Source organism: Triticum aestivum, chromosome 7B (assembly GCF_018294505.1).
Source record: "Triticum aestivum cultivar Chinese Spring chromosome 7B, IWGSC CS RefSeq v2.1, whole genome shotgun sequence".
In the NCBI taxonomy this organism is placed as follows: domain Eukaryota; kingdom Viridiplantae; phylum Streptophyta; class Magnoliopsida; order Poales; family Poaceae; genus Triticum; species Triticum aestivum.
The window spans coordinates 4,238,269-4,250,710 of record NC_057813.1 but is presented as its reverse complement, the minus strand read 5'-3'; positions in this window follow the sequence as shown (position 1 = coordinate 4,250,710).

The following is a 12,442-nucleotide window of genomic DNA, read 5'->3' as shown; positions in this document are numbered from 1 at the left end:
ATCGTATCTTCTATACGACTCATATTCGACCTTTCGGTCTCTTGTGTTCCGAGGCCATGTCTGTACATGCTAGGCTCGTCAAGTCAACCTAAGTGTTTTGCATGTGTAAATCTGGCTTACACCCATTGTATGCGAATGTTAGAATCTATCACACCCGATCATACGTGGTGCTTCGAAACAACAAACTTTTGCAATGGCGCACAGTTAGGGGGAACACTTTCTTGAAATTTTATGAGGGATCATCTTATTTATGCAATTGTCGTTCTAAGCAAATAAGATGCAAAATCATGATAAACATCACATGTAGTCAAATAGTGACATGATATGGCCAATATCATTTTGCTCCTTTTGATCTCCATCTTCGGGGCGCCATGATCATCATCATTCCCGGCATGACACCATGATCTCCATCATCGTGTCTCCATGAAGTTGTCTCGCCAACTATTACTTCTACTACTATGGCTAATGGTTTAGCAATAAAGTAAAGTAATTACATGGTGTTATTCAATGACACGTAGGTCATACAATAAATAAAGACAACTCCTATGGCTCCTGCCGGTTGTCATACTCATCGACATGCAAGTCGTGATTCCTATTACAAGAACATGATCAGTCTCGTACATCACATATATTTAATTCATCACATCCTTTTTGGACATATCACATCACACGACATATGCTGCAAAAACAAGTTAGACGTCCTCTTTATACGGTTCATGTGCCGAACAGTTGCAAGATGTACGTCCACACATGCCCCGCGGACCTCTTCTTCTTGAGGTTTGATTACATCTTCCAGATGTTTCAAATGAGGACACTCGATTTTACGTTCGTCCGCCTGTATGCGCTGCACATGAACTACATCATCGGGAGAGAGCAAGTCACCAGTCTTGCGGTCGTGGACCCATACTACATGCATGAGGGCTTCTTGTCAATCAATGATGCCAACCCTCAATATGCGAGTCAGTACATTGAATTTTTTCTTGGTCAGCGATAAGGACAAAGAAACGATTCTCCTACCTTATCATCCCGCGTAAGTCATCTACGGATAGCACTATAACACATACATCCTTTCGTGCATTTCAATAATTACTTTGCACGCATGGAGGCTAACTGCTCGTGTATTTTGCGCAGCGGGGGGTGTCGTGCGGTTCTCATCATTCTTTACCCTCGTTACTCCCGTGCTCTATATTTGGACCCGCCGAAGAACATACAGAAGAAAGATTACACACACATAAAGCATGTTCTGGACAGAGCTATGCTGGGCTTCAGCATGCGGGGTGGCTACATCCAATGCAAAAAAACAAATAAGGTCGGGCTCTGTTTTGGCCACAAGACTGACTTCTGTTGCATTCAGCAAGCGACAAGAAGTGAGAATGATGGATTCTACGTCATCCATCTAATGATGTACGGAAGGGATGTGCAATCACTTTGCATGAAATCTTCATCTGGTACCAATATCCAGAGATGGGCTGAAGCCTTTGGAGCCGTGCCACATAATCGACTTCGAAATGATTTCTACCGGATCTAGCAGGAAATTGCGTCCATCATCATGAAAGATGTCCTCGAAGAGAATAGGATGTTCTATGGTGGCCAAATATCGTGAGCTGATGTCCGAACCTGCATTACCCTACAACGTCAGGACATGACACCTTTCACTAAGCTTGGGTCCGTCCTCCCGGATATGGACAGATGGGAAGAGTGCACTGCTTAAAAACAATGTGTCTGTTTAGTTACTTGTTACTTTCTGTATGACGAAACTTTGAATGTCTCAGTACGACGAAACTATTAGATGTATGGTGCCGCGCTCTAGTTAATTACTTTCGGTGCGATGAAATTTGTTAACTATGTTTACTATATATGGTGCTTCTATTTCATAACTGTTTCGTTCAATTCGCTTCATGATATTATATATATATATATATATTTATATATATATAGGGTGGGTCTATTCTACAATTGATTGTAGAATAATATTCTACAATAGGCAAGCCCCTATATAAGGTAGTTTTGAATCGGAGACCGGCCCGACCAGGCAACACCTGTCCAGATCCCAAAAACAGATCCCCCGATCCCGCCACCACCTCCCCACCACCGATCCTGTCCTCTCCCTCCCGGTGAACCATCCCACCCCGCCACGCGCACCTCTCCCTCCCAGGTGAACCATCCCACCCCCGCCGTGAGCACCTCCCTCCCCAGTGAGCCATCCCACCCCCGCTGCGCACCTCTCCCTCCCCGGCGAGCCATCCCACCCCCGCCGCGCACCTCTCCCTCCCCCGGCGAGCCATCCCACCCCGCTGGGTGCACCTCCCTCCCTGGTTAACCACCTTCTTCCCCCAGTGAGGCTGCCCCTGGTTCCCCTCCGGCGGCGAGGACAGAGCAACGAGCAGCGCGAGATCGACGAGATCTTGACCGGCGGCGACGCCCCAGTTAACCACCTTCTATGGGTGCGGGGTTATTACGGGTTCCAACGTCGAGCACAAGCACGAGCTCCTTCTCCAGCAAGAGGTGCCAGGTAAAAATGTACTTCTCTTCATCGTGGCATTCTGTCGCATTCTTTTTACTCTGGCGGGCGGCGAGGAGATTGAATGAAATTTTGACCTGCTGAGTGGAGAATTACGGGAAGTACAAAGGTAGCAGTAATGGGAAGTACATACAATATTTAGGTAGAAGTACAGAGCAGTACATCATGTGAGCGAGGAAGTACCTACTGAGAATTATTCCTGCTAGGGAAGCAGTTCCATAGCTACACTGAGAGAAGTACCGAGTAGTTTGAAGTAGCAGTACGGGGTGTCCTTTATGCTAATTTGGTACTCATCTTTTGCAGCTGCTACTTGGAGCTGTGGAATTGGCAAGCTTAGGGAAGTGTAAAAAGGTTCTCTATAGTGAAGAGTAGTAGTACAGAATATCTTGAAGCAGCAGTGCAGAGCAACACAAAAAATCACTATAAGTGAAAACTATAAATATCGATTTCGAGAAACTTCATTGTGTCAATTTAGATGAGCTCTGACAATTAGTTTGTCATTTTGTCTTTTAGTGCAAGACATCATGCCACCCCGTGTAGCAAAAGTGCCTACTTGGTCAAGAAAAATTGCCAATGAAATGAAGAATACGAGAACGTCTCCAAGATTTAAGCAAAGTTTGACTCATTTGCCAAATCGAGCAGCTGACTCAACTACAATTGCACATGTTGTTACACATGGAAACGTCGATCCCTATGCTGGAACTGAGGTGAGGTCCTCAATCAAAAGAAAAATGTTTACAACTCATTGCTATATATCGTTACTAATTGCGATTCTGTTATAATAACTGTACTACAATACTACACTTAATACATTTGGATTTTGGATTCTGAATAGCTATTACATTTTTTAAAGCAGTACAACAATATCTGTGAGAAGAAGTAAAAATTTACATATCTTGTTTTGTGTCACAATATTCATGCTCATAGTTATCAAAAAAGAAGTATAGGTTTTGATTTCAAAGAAGTACATCTAAGGTACAGAAGCAGTACAGCCATGAGAAAATCTGACAATTCCTCATCATTTTTCTGACCACTTTCAGGCTGATGATTATGGTTTTCCATTGGATGCTACTCCACTTGTCATGAATGCAGTGCCTCTGCGGTGCATAATGGAAGATCCGCTAAATTTTTATGTCACTGGATATTCACCTGATCCTAGCAGCATGGAGCCGTCGCCGCAACCTCCTTGCAGTTTCGTTTTCTTTGGATCATCAATATTGCTGAAAGCTGGCCCTGCAAGTAAATGTGTTGGGCCACAAGTGCCACCATGTATTGAGCGTATTGTGCGTGAGGTTTCAGGCATGCAGAGTAGCCGAACAAAAATTCCTGAGATTGGGGCTTTACATCCACCATATGTGGATGTGGATTCTGCGCATGCTGATACAAGTACGCTCAACATGCATAAAGTACCTGCGGCTTGCCACACAGATGGAAACACCACAAATCGCTGTCCTAAAATTGTTCCTGGAGTAGTAGGTTTGCATCCTCCGAGTCGTAAGCAGACAGGTGTGGGTGATCATACGCTGCCTCCACGTCCACCTTCAACGACTTCAAAGAAACAACCAGTGCGCAACAATACGTCAAAGAAATTGCCGGTGCACCCGAAATGTGACCCGTTGCTGCACAAATCAGTGGTTACGCCTCCTTGTCCGATACAACCTGACAACTGCATAACTCCAGAGGAGAATCAAAAGTATATCCATGTGAGTATAATAAACATATGTTATTACTACATTTTCATAGTCAAACTACCTCTTGTTTACAAAGCAGTACAAATGTAGTTGGACAACAGTACCTTTTACTTGTATATGTAGTAACTCATATAAAATGAAAAGCAGTACTATGAACAAGTAATAAATGATTGCATCTGTACAGTTTTTCTTTGTCTAATAAGGATCATTAAAACCACACATAGTGCGGGAACACACCCAAATGGTTGTTCCAACTATCTGCTCAGTGTTGTATTGGCACACGGTCGGCACGTTTGTCACGTCGGCACTGTGCAGTTGATTGGAACAAAAATCATTTTTTGTGCTAGTTTTCTTCACATGAAGGTGGCATAAAGCAGTACAAGAATATTGTTACATGGCAGTACAACAAAGTCCTTTCATAGCAGTACAAGTATGTGTGTTTGTTTTGTATGGAACTCACTTCTTAGGCATCTTTATGTAAATATTGGATTTATTTTGCAGAAACCTGACCTCCCAGATTACCTTATACCAAAGATGGGGATGGTGTTCAAGGACTTCGATGCAGGCAAAGTTTTCTACAATAGATACGCCAGGCACGCTGGCTTTGGAACAAGAATTGGACAGAGGAGTGGTTTCAATAGATACCTCTAATGCACATGTGAAGGGAAGCACGCGAGGTCTGTTTCTGAATCTGAGCGTCAGCGGGACAAGACGACAAAGCGATGTGGATGCAAGGTGAAGCTGCGATTAAAGGGGAATGAGCACGATGTTACAGTAGTCATTGTGGACATCAATTTTGAGCACAACCACCAACTAATACAGAGCCCTACCATGCTTGTGTTTCTTCATTCCCACAAGTCATTTGACCCCACTATATTGGATTCTGTTAAGTTCCTCCAGTTCTAGAATGTTCAGCACCATACCATTATGTCTATCATATATGGATCCCTCGGTGGCGGTCAGTTCTTGGCGTTGCACAACCGCGATTTAATCAACAGGTAACAACAAAAATGATATACACTATCATTTAAGCTTGTGATTTCATGACCATTAAAAAAGCTTCGGAAAGAACATGCTACTGAAATACGCAGGAAGCTTCTTAACTCTAAGGAAGATAGCATCGATGACATCAAGAAGCTGTTGGGATTCTTTGCCAAGATGAAAGCAGTAAATAATGAATTCTTCTTTGACTTCCAGATTGATGAGTTTGGTCGCGTAAAGAACATCTTCTGTCCTAATGTAAGCTGTAGGGGCGCGTACCAAGATTTTGGTGATGCAATGACATTTGACACCACTTATATGACAAATCAGTACCTTATGCCTTTAGGAGTATTTGTAGGAGTAAACAATCATCTCCAGTCATCAATATTCGCATGTGCCCTTGTAAGGGATGCATGTGATGAATCTTTTGCTTGGCTATTCAGAACCTTCTTGGCATGCAACAATGGGAAGCAACCTACAATAATTTTAACAGGTATAACACATTCCAATTTATATAGAGCATGGATATATAGACTGACAATGTAGTTAGTTTACCTAGAAGCAGTTTTTTATATGAAATAACTATGCAAGTAATTCAGAAGTTTTTAATTTGAAAATACCAAAAGTTCAAGGACATTATGCAAAAAGGAGTTCTAATTTTACTATACAAGCAATACAAACATTATATTATCAGAAGTTCTAAATTTATGACCCTAACCATGCCCCTTCCATTTTCTAATCATATCAGTGCCCTTCGATGATCCGTGCGATAAAAGAAGTTTTCACCAGGTCCCTACACAAGTTTTGCCGATGGCATATAACAAACAAGTATGCCTCGCATATTTCATACTTGTACAAGTTGCACAACACTTTGAAGGCTGAGTTTGAGGCAATCATAAATTGGCCCCTGATGCCAACTGAATTTGAGACAGCTTGGCACCAGCTAGTTGATAAATACAAGCTTCATGGTGATCACATGATTCTGCACATGTGGGCAGACAGGAAGGAATGGATATCGGCTTACTTCAAAGAGGTTTTCTCTGCAAGGATGACTTCGACTCAATGAAGCAAAAGTATGAACTACATACTCAAGAAAGGATTTGTCAAATCGGACCAAAACCTGCACCGATTTGCTGAGCAAGTAAACAACTGCATATTTTCAAGGGGGCAAGTTGAAAATGGACAGACATTGGCATCAATGGTAAGCTATCAATTCAAATTTATTTTGTCTTTGTAAAAAGAAGTGGTAGATTACAGTTTTCGGGGAGGTACAGAAATAATACAGGGGAGAAGTACAGTTGTTACAGTTTACAAAAGTACAACAACTTCTTGCACTTGATATTTCCATACAACCATACTGACACACTTGCTTAAACATTTTGCAGACAGAACCAAACACAAGAACTCATGACGGTTTTGAGAAGCAGTTCAGTGAGCACTATACAAAAGCCGTATTCACCAAGTTCAGGAGGAAAATTAAAAATAGCACACTCTTCCGCATAAAAACAAGCCAGGATCCTACAGTTGAGGAACATAATTATCTTGTGACCTACCATGAGCCAACGAATACGTTCTCATGGTCAAACCATGAGTTCAAAGTTGTTGCGAACACTGAGACCGAGGAATACAGCTGCGAGTGCATGCTGTTTGAGAATACAAGTAACTATAGACAGAGAACACAAATAATTTTTACACGTCCAATTCCAAATATACAAAAAGTGAATTTACAATTTATGGTTTTTTTCATGATGAAAACTAATTGTTAACATGATTCGGACAGACTTAAGCATCGCTACGGGTGAGAAATTCTCATCGTAGTCAACTCCTTCAACCTTTTGAAAACCTTTCACAACAAGTCGAGCTTTGTAAATAGTAACATTACCGTCTGCGTCAGTCTTCTTCTTAAAGATCCATTTATTTCCTATGGCTTGCCGATCATCGGACAAGTCCACCAAAGTCCACACTTTGTTCTCATACATGGATCTCATCTCAGATTTCATGGCCTCAAGCCATTTCGCGGAATCTGGGCTCATCATCGCTTCCTCATAGTTCGTAGGTTCATCATGGTCTAGTAACATGACTTCCGGAACAGGATTACCATACCACTCTGGTGCGGATCTTACTCTGGAAGACCTACGAGGTTCGGTAGTAACTTGATCTGAAGCTTCATCATCATCATCATTAGCTTCCTCACTAATTGGTGTAGGAATCATGGGAACTGATTTCTACGATGAAGTACTTTCCAATAAAGGAGAAGGTACAATTACATCATCAAGTTCTACTTTCCTCCCACTCACTTCTTTCGAGAGAAACTCCTTTTCTAGAAAGGATCCATTCTTAGCAACAAAGATTTTGCCTTCAGACCTGTGATAAAGGTACCCAACAGTTTCCTTTGGGTATCCTATGAAGATGCACTTCTCCGATTTGAGTTCGAGCTTATCAGGTTGAAGCTTTTTCACATAAGCATCGCAGCCCCAAACTTTAAGAAACGACAACTTTGGTTTCTTGCCAAACCATAGTTCATAAGGCGTCGTCTCAACGGATTTTGATGGTGCCCTATTTAAAGTGAATGCAGTTGTATCTAAAGCATAACCCCAAAACGATAGCGGTAAATCAGTAAGACATCATAGATCGCACCATATCCAATAAAGTACGATTACGACGTTCAGACACACCATTATGCTGTGGTGTTTCGGGTGGCGTGAGTTGCGAAACTATTCCGCATTGTTTCTAAACCAAACTCATAACTCAAATATTCTCCTCCACGATCAGATCGTAGAAACTTTATTTTCTTGTTACGATGATTTTCCACTTCACTCTGAAATTCTTTGAACTTTTCAAATGTTTCAGACTTGTGTTTCATTAAGTAGATATACCCATATCTACTCAAATCATTGGTGAAGGTAAGAAAATAACGATACCCGCCACGAGCCTCAACACTCATTGGCCGCATACATCAGTATGTATTATTTCCAATACGTCAGTAGCTCGTTCCATTGTTCCGGAAAACGGAGTTTTAGTCATCTTTCCCATAAGGCACGGTTCGCAAGCACCAAGTGATTCCAAAAGTCCATCAGCATGGAGTTTCTTCATGCACTTTACACCGATATGACCCAAACAGCAGTGCCACAAATAAGTTGCACTATCATTACCAACTTTGCATCTTTTGGCTTCAATATTATGAATATGTGTATCATCACTATCAAGATTCAACAAAAATAGACTACTCATCAAGGGTGCATGACCATAAAAGATATTACTCATATAAAATTATAAATAGAACAACCATTATTCTCTGATTTAAATGAATAACCGTCTCACATCAAACAGGATCTAGATATAATGTTTGTGCTCAACGCTTGCACCAAATAACAATTATTCATGTCTAAAACTAATCCGATGGTAGATGTAGAGGTAGCGAGCCGACGATGATCACATCGACCTTGGAACCATTTCCCACGCGCATCGTCACCTCGTCCTTAGCCAATCTTTGTTTAATCCGTAGCCCTTGTTTCGAGTTGCAAATATGAGCAACAAAACCAGTATCAAATACCCAGGTGCAACTACGAGCATTAGTAAGGTACACATCAATAACATGTATATCAAATATACCTTTCACTTTGCCATCCTTCTTATCCGCCAAATACTTGGGGCAGTTCCGCTTCGTGTGACTAGTACCTTTGCAGTAGAAGCACTTAGTCTCAGGCTTAGGTCCAGACTTGGGTTTCTTCTCTTGAGCAGCAACCTTTTTGCCGTTCTTCTTGAAGTTCCCCTTCTTCCCTTTGCCCTTTCTCTTGAAACTAGTGGTCTTGTTGACCATCAATACTTGATGCTCCTTTTTGATTTCTACCTCAGCAGCCTTTAGCATCGCGAAGATCTCAGGAATAGTCTTGTTCATCACTTGCATATTATAGTTCATCACGAAGCCTTTATAGCTTGGTGGCAATGATTAAAGAACTCTGTCAATGACACTATCATCAGGAAGATTAACTCCCAGCTGAGTCAAGTGGTTATGGTACCCCAGACATTTTGAGTATGTGTTCACTGACAGAACTATTCTCCTCCATTTTGAAGCTATAGAACTTGTTGGAGACTTCATATCTCTCAACTCGGGCATTTTCTTGAAATATTAACTTCAACTCCTGGAACATCTCATATGCTCCATGACGTTCAAAACATCTTTGAAGTCCCGATTCTAAGCCGTAAAGCATGGCACACTGAACTATCGAGTAGTCATCAGCTTTGCTCTACCAGACATTCTTAACGTCATCAGTAACATCTGCAGCAGGCCTGTCACCCAACTGTGCTTCCAGGACATAATTCTTCTGTGCAACAATGAGGATAATCCTCAAGTTATGGACCCAGTCCATGTAGTTGCTACCATCATCTTTCAACTTAGCTTTCTCTAGGAACGCATTAAAATTCAAAGGAACGGTAGCACGGGCCATTGATCTACAATAACATAGACATGCAAAATAACTATCAGGACTAAGTTCATGATAAATTAAAGTTCAATTAATCATATTACTCAAGAACTCCCACTTAGATAGACATCTCTCGAGTCATCTAAATGATCACGTGATCCAAATCAACTAAACCATGTCCGATCATCACATGAGATGGAGTATTTTTCAATGGTGAACATCACTATGTTGATCATATCTACTATATGATTCATGTTCGACCTTTCAGTCTCAGTGTTCCGAGGCCATATCTGCATATGCTAGGCTCATCAAGTTTAACTTGAGTATTCTGCATGTGCAAAACTAGCTTGCACCCGTTGTATGTGAACGTAGAGCTTATCACACCCGATCATCATGTGGTGTCTCGGCACGACGAACTATAGCAATGGTGCATACTCAGGGAGAACACTTATACCTTGAAATTTAGTAAGGGATCATCTTATAATGCTACCGTCGTACTAAGCAAAATAAGATGCATAAAAGATAAACATCACATGCAATCAAAATATGTGACATGATATGGCCATCATCATCTTGTGCTCATTATCTCCATCACCGAAGCATCGTCATGATCTCCATCGTCACCGGCGCGACACCTTGATCTCCATCGTAGCATGGTTGTCGTCTCGCCAACTATTGTTACTACAACTGTCGCTACCGCTTAGTGATAAAGTAAAACAATTACATGGCGATTGCATTGCATACAATAAAGCGACAACCATATGGCTCCTGCCAGTTGCTGATAACTTTGTTACAAAACATGATCATCTCATACAACAATTTATATCACATCATGCCTTGACCATATCACATCACAGCAAGCCCTGCAAAAACAAGTTAGACGTCCTCTACTTTGTTGTTGCAAGTTTTACGTGGCTGCTGCGGGCTTCTAGCAAGAACCATTCTTACCTATGCATCAAAACCACAACGATTTTTCATCAAGTATGTTGTTTTAACCATCAACAAGGACCGAGCGTAGCCACACTTGATTCAACTAAAGTTGGAGAAACAGACACCCGCCAGCCACCTATGTGCATAAGCACGTCGGTAGAACCAGTCTCATGAACGCGGTCATGTAATGTCGGTCTGGGCCGCTTCATCCAACAATACCGCCGAATCAAAGTATGACATGCTGGTAAGCAGTATGACTATTATCGCCCACAACTCTTTGTGTTCTACTTGTGCATATAACATCTACGCATAGACCTAGCTCGGATGCCACTGTTGGGGAACGCAGTAATTTCAAAAAAATTCCTACAATCACGCAAGATCTATCTAGGTGATGCATAGCAACGAGGGGAAGAGTGTGTCCGCGTACCTTCGTAGACCGAAAGCGGAAGCGTTATGTAATGTGGTTGATGTAGTCGAACGTCTTCGCGATCCAACCGATCAAGTACCGAATGCATGGCACCTCCGCGATCTACACATGTTCAGCTCGGTGACATCCCTCGAACTCTAGATCCAGCTGAGTCCGAGGGAGAGTTCCGTCAGCACGACAGCGTGGTGACGGTGATGATGAAGTTACCTGCGCAGGGCTTCGCCTAAGCACGACGATGATATGACTGAGGTGGAAAACTGTGGAGGGGGGCACCGCACACGGCTAAAAGATCAACTTCTGTGTCTATGGGGTTCCCCCTTCCCTCGTATATAAAGGAGGAGAGGAGGGGGACGGCCGGCCACAAGGGGCACGCCCAAGGGGGGAGTCCTACTCCAAGTAGGAGTAGGTTTCCCCCTTCCTAGTCCAACTAGGAGGAGAAGGAAGGAAAGGGAGAGGGAAAGAGGGGTCGCGCCCCCCCTCCCCTTGTCCTATTAGGACTCCCCTTAGGGGGGCGCCTGCCACCTCCTGGTGCGGCCCTCTCTCTCCCCTATAGGCCCACTAAGGCCCATTACTTCCCGGGGGTTCCGGTAACCCTCCGGCACTCCGGTATTATCCGAAACTTCTCCGGAACACTTCCGGTGTTCGAATATAGTCGTCCAATATATCAATCTTTATGTCTCGACCATTTTGAGACTCCTTCTCATGTCCGTGATCTCATCCGTGACTCCGAACAAACTTCGGTACATCAAATCACATAAACTCATAATACCAATCGTCATCGAACGTTAAGCGTGCGGACCCTACGGGTTCATGAACTATGTAGACATGACCGAGACACATCTCCGGTCAATAACCAATAGCGGAACCTGGATGCTCATATTGGTTCCTACATATTCTACGAAGATCTTTATCGGTCAAACCGTTATGACAACATACTTTATTCCCTTTGTCATCGGTATGTTACTTGCCCGAGATTCGATCGTCGGTATCATCATACCTAGTTCAATCTCGTTACCGGCAAGTCTCTTTACTCGTTTTGTAATTCTTCATCCGCAACTAACTCACTAGTCACAATGCTTGCAAGGCTTATAGTGATGAGTATTACCGAGAGGGCCCAGAGATACCTCTCCGAAACACGGAGTGACAAATCCTAGTCTCGGTCTATGCCAACCCAACAAACACCTTCGGAGACACCTGTAGAGCATCTTTATAATCACCCATTTAGGTTGTGACGTTTGGTAGCACACAAAGTGTTCCTCCGGTATTCAGAAGTTGCATAATCTCATAGTCTAAGGAACTTGTATAAGTCATGAAGAAAGCAGTAGCAATGAAACTGTCACGATCATAATGCTAAGCTAACGGATGGGTCATGTCCATCACATCATTCTCCTAATAATGTGATCCCGTTCATCAAATGACAACACATGTCTATGGTTAGGAAACATAACCATCTTTGATAAACGAGCTA